Source organism: Trachemys scripta, chromosome 6 (genome assembly GCF_013100865.1).
Source record: "Trachemys scripta elegans isolate TJP31775 chromosome 6, CAS_Tse_1.0, whole genome shotgun sequence".
In the NCBI taxonomy this organism is placed as follows: Eukaryota; Metazoa; Chordata; order Testudines; family Emydidae; genus Trachemys; species Trachemys scripta.
The window spans coordinates 16,376,069-16,387,085 of NC_048303.1; positions in this window are offsets into that span (position 1 = coordinate 16,376,069).

Below are 11,017 nucleotides of genomic sequence, written 5' to 3' on the forward strand. Positions count from 1 at the left end.
ACTACATAGAGCTCTTCTTCAGAGCTCAAAACTTTGGTCCAATAAGAGAGATTACCTCACCCACCTAGTCTCTTTCATATCCTAGGACTGACGGCTACAACACTGAAAGAAAAAGGAAATTGACAGGTAGGGTCAATGTTCCCTCTAATTTTTTCATCCATGTGCGGAATAAATGTTATGTGCACCGAGGTATGTGCGCTACCCCTAGAAACAAAAAACCTAGATATATATTAAAAAGTTACAATAGGATAATTACTCCAGCCAGGACAGGTTAGGCATTTTAGAACTCGCTACTCAAAGAATTAAATGTAAGTGTAAGAGAGAAAAATTATGAAATGCACAGACCTGTCAAAAAAACTAAAATAACACACTTTGAAAGAATAAAATTATAGAGAATATATGTGCATTACAGGAAGTACCATGTGGTGGCAGTAGCTACCGGTGTGGTGCTCTGCTCTTGTTTGGTGTTAACAGTTGGCTGCGTATGTGTTCCCTCTGTGCGCTGCCCCGGCTCTGCGCAGATAGCTGACACAGCAGACCCCGTAGGAGAACGCCCAAAGACCACAGACTCTAGTAAGATACAAAGGCACCCGAGCCAGGTTTATTGTCAAACGAAGCACAGTAATAGTTCCCCGTAGACTCTACAAGACATACTATGAATTTGTGCCCCCTGGCAATGGACCGGCTCAGTCAGTGGCGGACTTTCCACTGCCCCCTAAGCCAGACAAAGATGTGCACTCCAGGACCTACTTTTATACAGTTACAGGACAGATTACTCATTCCTACTGATGTATTGAGGTACAGCCCCTTGGCTTATTAGGGTGCTGTCTCCCCCTTTGATCGTGTTTCAAACAACCAGATCTATCCATCATGCTGTCCTTTTGACCCTGTCTTTAAGATGCACCTTTCTGTTCCTTGTTATCTCTGTGGAGTGTCCTCGTATCGGGCTGTCCAGGTGCCATCTTGGCACAAGTTCCTCTTATTAGCACATGTGAATGCACCTGCTTCTAACAACCCTCTTTTCGCCAACTTCTGTGAGTGGGGCCTGCCTCTGGCTCACAGCCCAGCTTTTGCTTAGCAATTCATAGATTCTAGGACTGGAAGGGACCTTGAGAGGTCATCGAGTCCAGTCCCCTGCCCTCATGGCAGGACCAAATACTGTCTAGACCATCCCTGATAGACATTTATCTAACCTACTCTTAAATATCTCCAGAGATGGAGATTCCACAACCTCCCTAGGCAATTTATTCCAGTGTTTAACTACCCTGACAGTTAGGAACTTTTTCCTAATGTCCAACCTAAACCTCCCTTGCTGCAGTTTAAGCCCATTGCTTCTTGTTCTATCCTTAGAGACTAAGGTGAACAAGTTTTCTCCCCCCCCCTTATGACACCCTTTTAGATACCTGAAAACTGCTATCATGTCCCCTCTCAGTCTTCTCTTTTCCAAACTAACAAACCCAATTCTTTCAGCCTTCCTTCATAGGTCATGTTCCCAAGACCTTTAATCATTCTTGTTGCTTTTCTCTGGACCCTCTCCAATTTCTCCACATCTTTCTTAAAATGCGGTGCCCAGAACTGGACACAATACTCCAGCTGAAGCCTAATCAGCACAGAGTAGAGCGGAAGAATGACTTCTCGTGTCTTGCTCACAACACACCTGTTAATACATCCCAGAATCATGTTTGCTTTTTTTGCAACAGTATCACACTGTTGACTCATATTTAGCTTGTGGTCCACTATAACCCCTAGATCCCTTTCTGCCGTACTCCTTCCTAGACAGTCTCCTCCCACTCTGTATGTGTGAAACTGATTTTTCCTTCCTAAGTGGAGCAATGCCTGGAAGTACTTTGGTTCAGGCTTCAGGCCTCAGACTGGGCCTCTGACACAAGAGTTTATGTTTCAGGGCCTCATCTTACTACACCAAGAAGTAACAACAATAATAATACAGGTATGTGTTGGGAGGTGAGTGTGCAAGAGACTGTGTGTGTGTGTGTGTGTGTGTGTGTATGTGAGAGAGAGAGAGAGAGAGAGAGACGGTCTGTATGCTGGCTACTGAGGAAGTTTCTGAGAGATGCCGTATGCTGTTTAAGGCACTCACTGAAACCTGTCCTGAACCCTGTCTCTCCTCCCCTGCTCTGCAGAGATGGGGTACATGGGGAGAGAGAGAGAGTTTGTGTGTGTGTGTCTGTCTGTCTGTCTCTCACACACATGCAGACAGAGAGACTGGGTGAGCTGGCTGCTGGGGATGTCTCAGAAACCATGTGCTGTCTCTTTAAGAAAGGCACTCAATCACTGTTCCAACCTCAGACCGCAGCAGCTCCGAATCCTCCTGAGACAGGCTGTCCCCTCTCCCCTGCTCTGCAGAGATGGGATACAGGGATGGGGGGGGACACCCTGACATCAGCACCTTGCTCCCCCTGACCTCTCCCCACCACTCTGCACAGCCAGCAGGGGGTTCTTGGGAGAAGATGCAGGACAGAGCAATGTGGCTGCAAAGCAGCAGGGGAGAGGCACCTGAACACACACTGCCAGATGTACGCGCTCTGCTAATCAATTGGGCGGCACTTGAATCTCTCTTGGGCAGCCACCCAAATGCGCAGCTTACAGGGAACTGTAAGGATTCAACTTTAGAAACTGTAGAATGGAATTAATACTTGATCTACAGAAACAATAGCTCTTTGACCTGCCAAAGAGGCATATTAAGCATCAGTCAGGCTGCATATAAAAAAGTTCCAATAGTCTTCAAACCTTTGAAGTTGTCTATAGACAACAACGTATAACTCAAGTTTTGCAAATTATACAAAAAAGTCCATATATTGAAAAGCATGCTCAAACCATTCATGTAATTGTAAGACTAAGTGAAAGTGGTGCAACATCAAAGCACTTAGAGATCAAGCCTGCTGTGAGACTTTCCAGCAACACTTGTCTAAGAAACTCTCTAACTTGCCTGACAACATCACTGACAGTCAAGAGCACCGGGATCAGCTTAAAAATAACATTCACAATGCATGTGCTGAAACCGTAGGCTATTCCACTGATCAGCACCAAGACTGGTTTGATGAAAACAACGAAGAAATCCTAGCATTAATTCAATAGAAAAGAAATGGATTCTGTAACTAGCAAAATGATTCCTCTAATTAACAAAAACATGAGGCCTATCACCTGCTCAAAGCGGACATCCAAAGGAAGCTACATGACATCAGAAACAAATGATGGCAAGAGAAGACCTCTGAGACCCAGAGTTTCGTAGACCAAGATGACATGAGAATCTTCTATCAAGCAACAAAAGCTATATATGGGTTAAGCTCCAAAGGCCCAATCCCCTTACATTCCTCAAGGACAATGCAGCCATTAAACAAAGCTGGAAGGAGCACTTTGAGAGCCTACTAAACCACGAATTCAGTCTCTGAAGACACCATCGAGTTCACTCCCCGATGAACAAGTCAAGACCTTGCCGATCCTCCATCTTTTGAGGGAGTCTGGCATGCCATCACCAAGACAAAAAATCACAAGGCACCAGGCCCAGACGGCATCCCAGCTGAGGTTTTAAAAACTGGTGGAACAATGCTCCAGTCCAATCTTTGCCATCTCCTCGATAAAATCTGGACCTGCGAAGAAATTCCACCTGACTTTAAGAACACCAACTTTGTTACAATATTCAAGAAAGGGGACAAATCTTTGTGCAGAAACTATAGAGGTATTGCCCTCCTCTCCATTGCAGGGAAGATCCTTGCCTGGATCCTACTAAACTGCCTCCTCCCCCTTGCCAAGGAACTTTTCCCTGAATCACAGTGTGGCTTCAGGCCATCTCGAGGCACAACCGACATGATCTTTGTGGCATGACAGATTGAGGAGAAGTGCAGAGAGCAACACCAGGAACTGCTCATGGCATTCATCAATCTAACCAAGGCCTTTGACTCTATCAATCGTGATGCCCTATGGAAGGTGCTGTGTAGGTTTGGCTGCCCACAGAAATTCATTTCCATCATCAGACTATTCTATGAGGGAATGCACCATTCTGTGCAACGGCTCAGAGACTGAACCGTTTTTAATTCGCACTGGTATCAAGCAGGGCTGTGTCATAGCTCCAACACTCTTCAATAACAAACAATAATATTAATTAACACAAAAAGGTGTAGTCAGAATTTGACTTAACTGAGTCTTTATCCTCCAATGACAGTTGAAAAAAAAAAAGCCGGCAGTGACCAGATGGACAAAAGCAAAGAACTGGCTTCTGGCAAAGACAGAAATGAACTGACAGCCTTTAAAGGGGAAAGTATTCTATGCATTCATCTGACTATTAGGCCACTGAGTTTTTTATATGAGTAACTTATTTTGCCATTTTGTATGTTACACATAGAATTAATTTGGTGACCAGAAATGCTGGTGGAGGGAATCCATCTGTCGTCAGATGCCACCGGTGTGGTGTGGTGCTCTGCTCTGTCAACTGCGTGCGTGTGTTCCCTCTGTGTGCTGCCCTGGCTCTGCAGATCGCTGGCATGGCAGACCCTGAGAGAACCCCCAGTGACCACAGACTCTAATAAGGTACGAAGGCACCCAGCCAGGTTTATTGTCAAATAAAGCACATTAATAGTTCCCTGCAGACTCTACAGGACATACTATGAATATGTGCCCCTGACAATGGACCAGCTCAATCAGTGGCAGGACTCTCCACTGCCCCCAGGCCAGACAAAGACGTCCACTCAGGGATGCATTCTTATACACAAATACAAACAGGTTACGCATCATTGTACGTATTAAGGTACAGCCCCTCTGTGCATTAGGGTGCTGCCTTTCTCCCGGTACAGGTTGATTCGAACAAACAAGTCTATCCATCCTATTGTCTATCCATCATATTGTCCTTTTGACTCTGTCTTTAGGCTGGGTCTGCCTGTTCCTTGTTATCTCTGTGGGATGTGTTTGTACCAGGCTGTTCTGGTACCGTCCTGGCACACGTTCTTTTAGCAGCTTTCCTCTTGCCAACTTCTGTGAGCAGGGCCTGCCTCTGTCTCACAGCCTAACTTTGCTTTATGTTAGCAATGTCTTGACCATTACTTCAGTTCAGGCCTCAGGCCTCATACCGGGCCTCTGATACCAAGGGTTTATGTCTCAGGGTCTCATCTTACTACACCATCGTATCTGAACAATTTGAGAATTTCATGTCATTAGCTGCTAACATAGCACGTACATAAGAACTAACTGATATTTGAATTTACAGGAACAGTCTTTATCAGGAGGGAATTTTCTAAGATACAGGAGGACATGGTGCTGTTCAGGACATCATCCTCTCCCATCCTAAGGGGTGGGAGGGTGTGCCTAATACTCAGGGTTTGAATACATTAGGGATTTTTGAACTGCCATAGCTACACCGATCCAACCACCCACTCTTAGATGCACTAATGTAAATGTAATATGCTGTGTTGATGCGACTTACCGGCGGAAGCCTCCTTTTTTGCAGCCTATCTGCACTAGGGATTTACACTGCATCGATCTGGCCACACTGGTGCAAAAATTTAGACACGCTTTTAATTTCAGGCTTCAGCGAAGATGCAGACTGCTTATATACCAAAGGGTTAATGTGATTGGAGCAGAATTATAGTTCTTCTTCGAGTGCTTGCTCATGTCGATTCCAAGTAGGTGTGTGCGCGCTGCATGCAGTCATTGGAAGATTTTCCCCCTAGCAGTACCCATAGGGTCGGCTGTGGAGCCCCCTGGAGTCGCGCTTTCATGATGGTGTATATAGGTCCCTGCTGCCTCTTCAGTTCCTTCTTACCGCCTCTGACGGTCGTTGGAGCTGCTTCTTCACTCTCTTTCTACGGTAAGCAATCCCCTAGTGGACTTTCCTAGTTGTACCTGTAAATAGTTTAATTAGAGTGACTTTAGTGTTCTTAGTATAGGATAGTTAGTTAGCTAAATTTCTCTGGGGATTTATTCCCCGCACATTCTCCTGCCCCTTCCCGGAGACCAGGGCATGTCTTGGTCTCAAGGCTTCAAACTGTGCAGGTTCTGCCAGAAGCCTATGCCCAGGGTAGACCCTTATGACTCCTGCTTAAAGTGCTTGGGGGAAGCCCACCAAACTGATAAGGTAAAATCTGTACAGGCATCTGTCCAAGGACCAAGAAGGAGAGGGACTTTAGATTGAAACTTTTTATGGAGTTGGCTCTTCGTCCCCAGCCGGCAGAGCCCGTGTTAGGCCTGAAGCCCAGCACTTTGGTGGGGAGTGCACCGGCCTCAGTGAGGGGGGCTGCGGTGCCAACAAGAACTCTGGGTCTAGAGACCCACAGCACCGCCACTCTCCAATACCCAAGATGAGCTCTGCAGCTTCCCGGCACCGCTCACACTCGCTGCACAAAAAGCTGCACAAAAAGCAGAAGAGTGCCGAGAGGGGGCGTTTGCCCACAGTCAGAGCAGTGGAGCACGAAGGTGGCTGCGGAGTGCGTCCCGTGCCAGGACACTCAGCTCCTACTCCAGCGAAACCAGCACCGTTGACTCCGGCCTCACAGGCAGGTCCATTGAGTCCGGTCCTGTTGGACTCCCCAGAGCGGGAGGGCCAAATAAGGGAGTTGGATCTTCCATCCACCCTGGACAGGTTTGAGGCCACCAGGGACCTCATAGCGGTCAGGGCCCTGCAGTCCCCAGCACCAGCACCACACAGAGGAGCCGTGCTTTCTAAGGGTAAACCTGCCATGATGAAGCACTGGTCGCCCTCACCTCGGCACCACTCTCCGGCACTGTCCCACTCAGCACCACTGTGGTCACCGAGGTCAGACTCATCTTTGGGATTGGAGCCAGAATCGTACACCTCCAGGTGGAGCCGGCACTGCTCTTGCCACCGTTCGAGGCAAGAGGACGGACAGCAAGTTCCCATGATGTCCTTGCCACCACAGTGACAGGTGCCCACAAAAGAGACTTTCTGGACCCTGTGGGTGTATCACCAAGTCCTGGAGCCAAGCTCCAGATCCCTATCTATCGCCTTAGACAGGCAGGAGCCCCTGTCATCCTCCATGGTGCGAGAACCTCCGTCACTGAGGCCAACACTGAGACCAAGACCAGGGCTGGTACTGTACCTGCCACCACGCAGGAGGTATCAGTGCGGGAGAACTCTGAGTCGGAGGGTCAGGAGGATGTGGTGCTGCTAAGGGCATCATTCTCTTCCTCCCTGGTCGAGGCAGTAGTAGGCTTATCTGCCATTTTGCCAGCCATGGACAATAAAGCCCACCAAGAGCTACTCAGAAGGGTAGCACAAAATCTGGGCCTCCAGGTGGAGGAGGTGTCAGAAGAAACGGATCCCATGGTGGATATTCTAACACCTGAGGGCCCTTCAAGGGTGTCCTTACCCTTGATCAAGACCATCCAGAATACCATGCTTTTACCCTTCTCAGTCAAGACAAGATTACAGTAGGAACTGGGGTATGAGTAATAGGCAAAGGCCTCCACAGCCCTCTTCCAACCAGGGCCAGAGCTCGGCGAGGCAGTCTTCAGCTCCCAAGCAAAACTTTTGAAGGTGTGCCTAGGGGCAATGCATGAGTCGCAATCCCAGATCCTTCTCCCTGTTTTGTGAATCATCTATCCCATTTCTGCCAGGCCTGGGCCCAGATCACCTCAGACCAGTGGGTCTTGCACATGGTAGAATTGGGATATTCTCTCCAATTCTGTTCCCTTCCTCCCTCCCACCCCCCTACCCCATACCCCTCTTCAGGGACCTTTTTCACAAACAACTTCTCATACAGGAAGTGCAAGTGCTCCTAGACACCGAAGCGGTAGAGAAGGTCCCTCAGGAGTTCTGGGGCAAGGGTTTCTATTCTCAATATTGCCTAATCCCAAAAGACAAAGGTGGGCTAAGACCCATTTTGGACCTGCAGAACCTCAACAAATTCGTGAAAAAGCTGAAGTTCCACATGATTTCTCTGGCTTCTATTATTCCCTCCCTGGATCTGGGGGACTGGTACGCCACCCTTGACTTGAAAGATGCATGCTTCCACGTGTCAATTGAGCCATCCCAAAGGCGATTCCTCCACTTCATGGTCAACAACACCCATTATCAGTTCACGGTTCTCCCCTTTGGGCTATCAGCGGCCCCTCGGGTGTTCCCCAAATGCATACTTGAGGAGCTGACAGGTAAAAGTTTTCCCATACCTAGACGACTGACTTGTAAAGGGCTGTACCAAATCCCAGGTGGAACAGCACGTGAACCTCATATGATTGACTTTCAAAGAGCTCAGGCTAATGCTGAATGTGCCGAAATCAACTCCAACCCTTACCTAGAAGATAAAGTTAATCGGCGCTCTCCTAGACTCCAGTCAAGCCAAAGCATTCCTTCTGGAGTCCCATTTTCTAACTATGGGTGCCATCATAGAGGAGCTAAGGCGATACCCTAGGGCCTGAGGCTGCTTGGTCACATGGCTGCTTGTACGTATGTAGTACAACACACGACACTTCGTCTCCAGCCTCTTCAGGCCTGGTTGGCCTCAGCGTACAGGCCATCCTGAGACCGACTAGACAAGTTAATTACATTTCCTCCTCCGGTTATTTAGTCCCTCCTGTGGTGGCTCAACCGGCAAGTGGTGTGTGCGGACCCCACCCCTCAATGTCTCTAGTCACAGACGCGTCGGCAATGGAATGGGGGGGCGCACTTAGGAGGACTCAGGGCCTCTGGTCCTGGGCAGAACTTTTGTTGCACATCAATGTCAGGAAGCTAAGAGTGGCCTGCCTTGCTTGCCAAATGTTCCAGGACCATCTGGAAGGCAGATGTGTATCAGTGTTGACCGACAACATAACAGCGATGTTCTATATAAACAGACTGTGGTGCTCTCTCCTCTGACCTCTGCCAGGAAGTCCTCAAGCTGTGGGACTTCTGCATCACCCATTTGATACATCTAGAGGCATTGTACCTTCCAGGTTCCCAGAACAAACTGGCCGATCATCTGAGCAGGTCATTTCAGAATCACGAGTGGTCCCTCTGCCCGGATGTTGTGATCAACATCTTCCAACGGTGGGGGTTTCCCCAAATAGATTTCTTTGTAACAAAATACAACAGGAAGTGTCACCAGTTTTGGTCCTTCCTGAATCACAGCCTGGGCTCACTCTGACACTTTTCTCCTCCCTTGAAAGGATCATCTACTATATGCATTCCTGCACTTCCCGCTTATACACAAGGTCCTTGTGACGTTCAGAAAGGAGCGAGCATCCATGATCTTAATAGCACCAGCGTGGCCACGCCAACACTGATTCATCACCCTCTAGATGTGCTGGTGGACACACCAATAACCTTGCCCCTGGCCCTGGACTTGATCACGCAGGACCACAGCCACCTCCAGCATCCCAATCTGCAGACTCTCCATTTCATGGCATGGAAACTCTGTGGCTAAACCCTTCGGAGCTCACATGCTTAGACCCTGTTAGAGAGATCCTCCTTGGTAGCAGAAAGCCATTCACCAGGGCCACTTATTTGGCCAAGTGGAAAAGTTTCTCTATTTGGACATCACAAAAAGACACTCAACCCTTACAGGCATCGATTCCCTTTATCCTGGATTGTTTGCTGCATCTGAAACAGGAAAGTCTGTCGGTATCATCAGTAAAGGTGCCGCTGGCCGCTATCTCAGCTTTCCATGCCAGTGCAGCTTGTTGCTCTGTTTTTGCAAATCCTATGGTGGGCCACTGCCTCAAAGGCCTAGAGAGACTGTACTCTTAAGTAAGACAGGCAATTTTCCCATGGGATCTCAACCTGGTGCTCTCCAGACTGATGGGACCTCTTTTCAAGCCTTTAGCAACATGCTTCCTCCTCTACCTTTCCTGGAAAGTAGCATTCTTGGTGGCTATAACTTCAGCCAGGAGAGTGTCTGAGCTTAAGGCCTTAACTTTGGAGCCCCCATATAAGGACAAGGTGCGGTTGCGACTACACCCTGTCTTTCTCCCAAAGTTAGTTTTGCAATTCCATGCAAACCAGGACATTTTTCTCCCAGTGTTCTTTCCTAAGCCGCATGCGAGCAACAGGGAATGAATGCTTCACTCCCTGGATGTCAGACGAGCATTAGCCTTCTACATTGAAAGAATGAAGCCATTTAGAAAATCAATGCAACTCTTCATTGCAATTGCGGAGCAGATGAAGAGGCTTCCAGTCCCGTCCCAAAGGATCACTTCTTGGATCACGTCCTGTATTCGGGTGTGTTATGACTTGGCAAACATTCCTGCCCCTGCGCTGACGTCACACTCCACAAGGGCGCAGGCATCCTCAGCTGCATTCCTGGCACCAGTTCCTATTCAAGACATCTGCAGGGCAGTGACATGGCCGTTGATCCACACCTTTTCATTGCACTGCACCATTATACAGCAGGCCAGAGACGATGCAGCATTCAGCAGAGTGGTGCTACAAACAGCGATTCTATGAACTCCAACCCCACCTCCTAGGTTAGGTTTGGGAGTCACCTACTTGGAATCGACACGAGCAAACACTCAAAGAACAGTTACCTACCTCTTGTAACTATTGTTTGAGATGTGATACCATGTCCATTCCAAGACCCACCCACCTCCCACTCTGAGTATCCAACAAAAAGGAACTGAAGAGGTGGTGGGTCAACAGGGACCTACATACACTGCCATGAAGGCGCAACTCTCGAGGGCTCCATAGCCAACCTGACGGGTATTACTAGGGGAAAAACCTTCTGATGACTGTGCATGCGGTGCGCACACACCTACTTGGAATGGACATGAGCAGCATATCTTGAAAAACAACAGTTACAAGAGGTAGGTAACTGTTTTTTTTCTCGGGGCCATCATTGCCACTTGTTATCGTTCTGTCAGTTTTTCTTTCTCAATGTAAGTAATAGTAATGATTCAGGAATATCTTTATTGTTATCCAACAGATGCCTGTGTCTGAAAATTGAGACAATTTTTTATTGTGCTCTAGTACAGTTGTTCACTGTTTTTCTTTTGTTTTCATTACTGTGTCCTTACCCAAAATATTTCGTCCATCATTATCATGAGAATGACTCTCATAGTAGGGGAAGCTGCTCTTCAC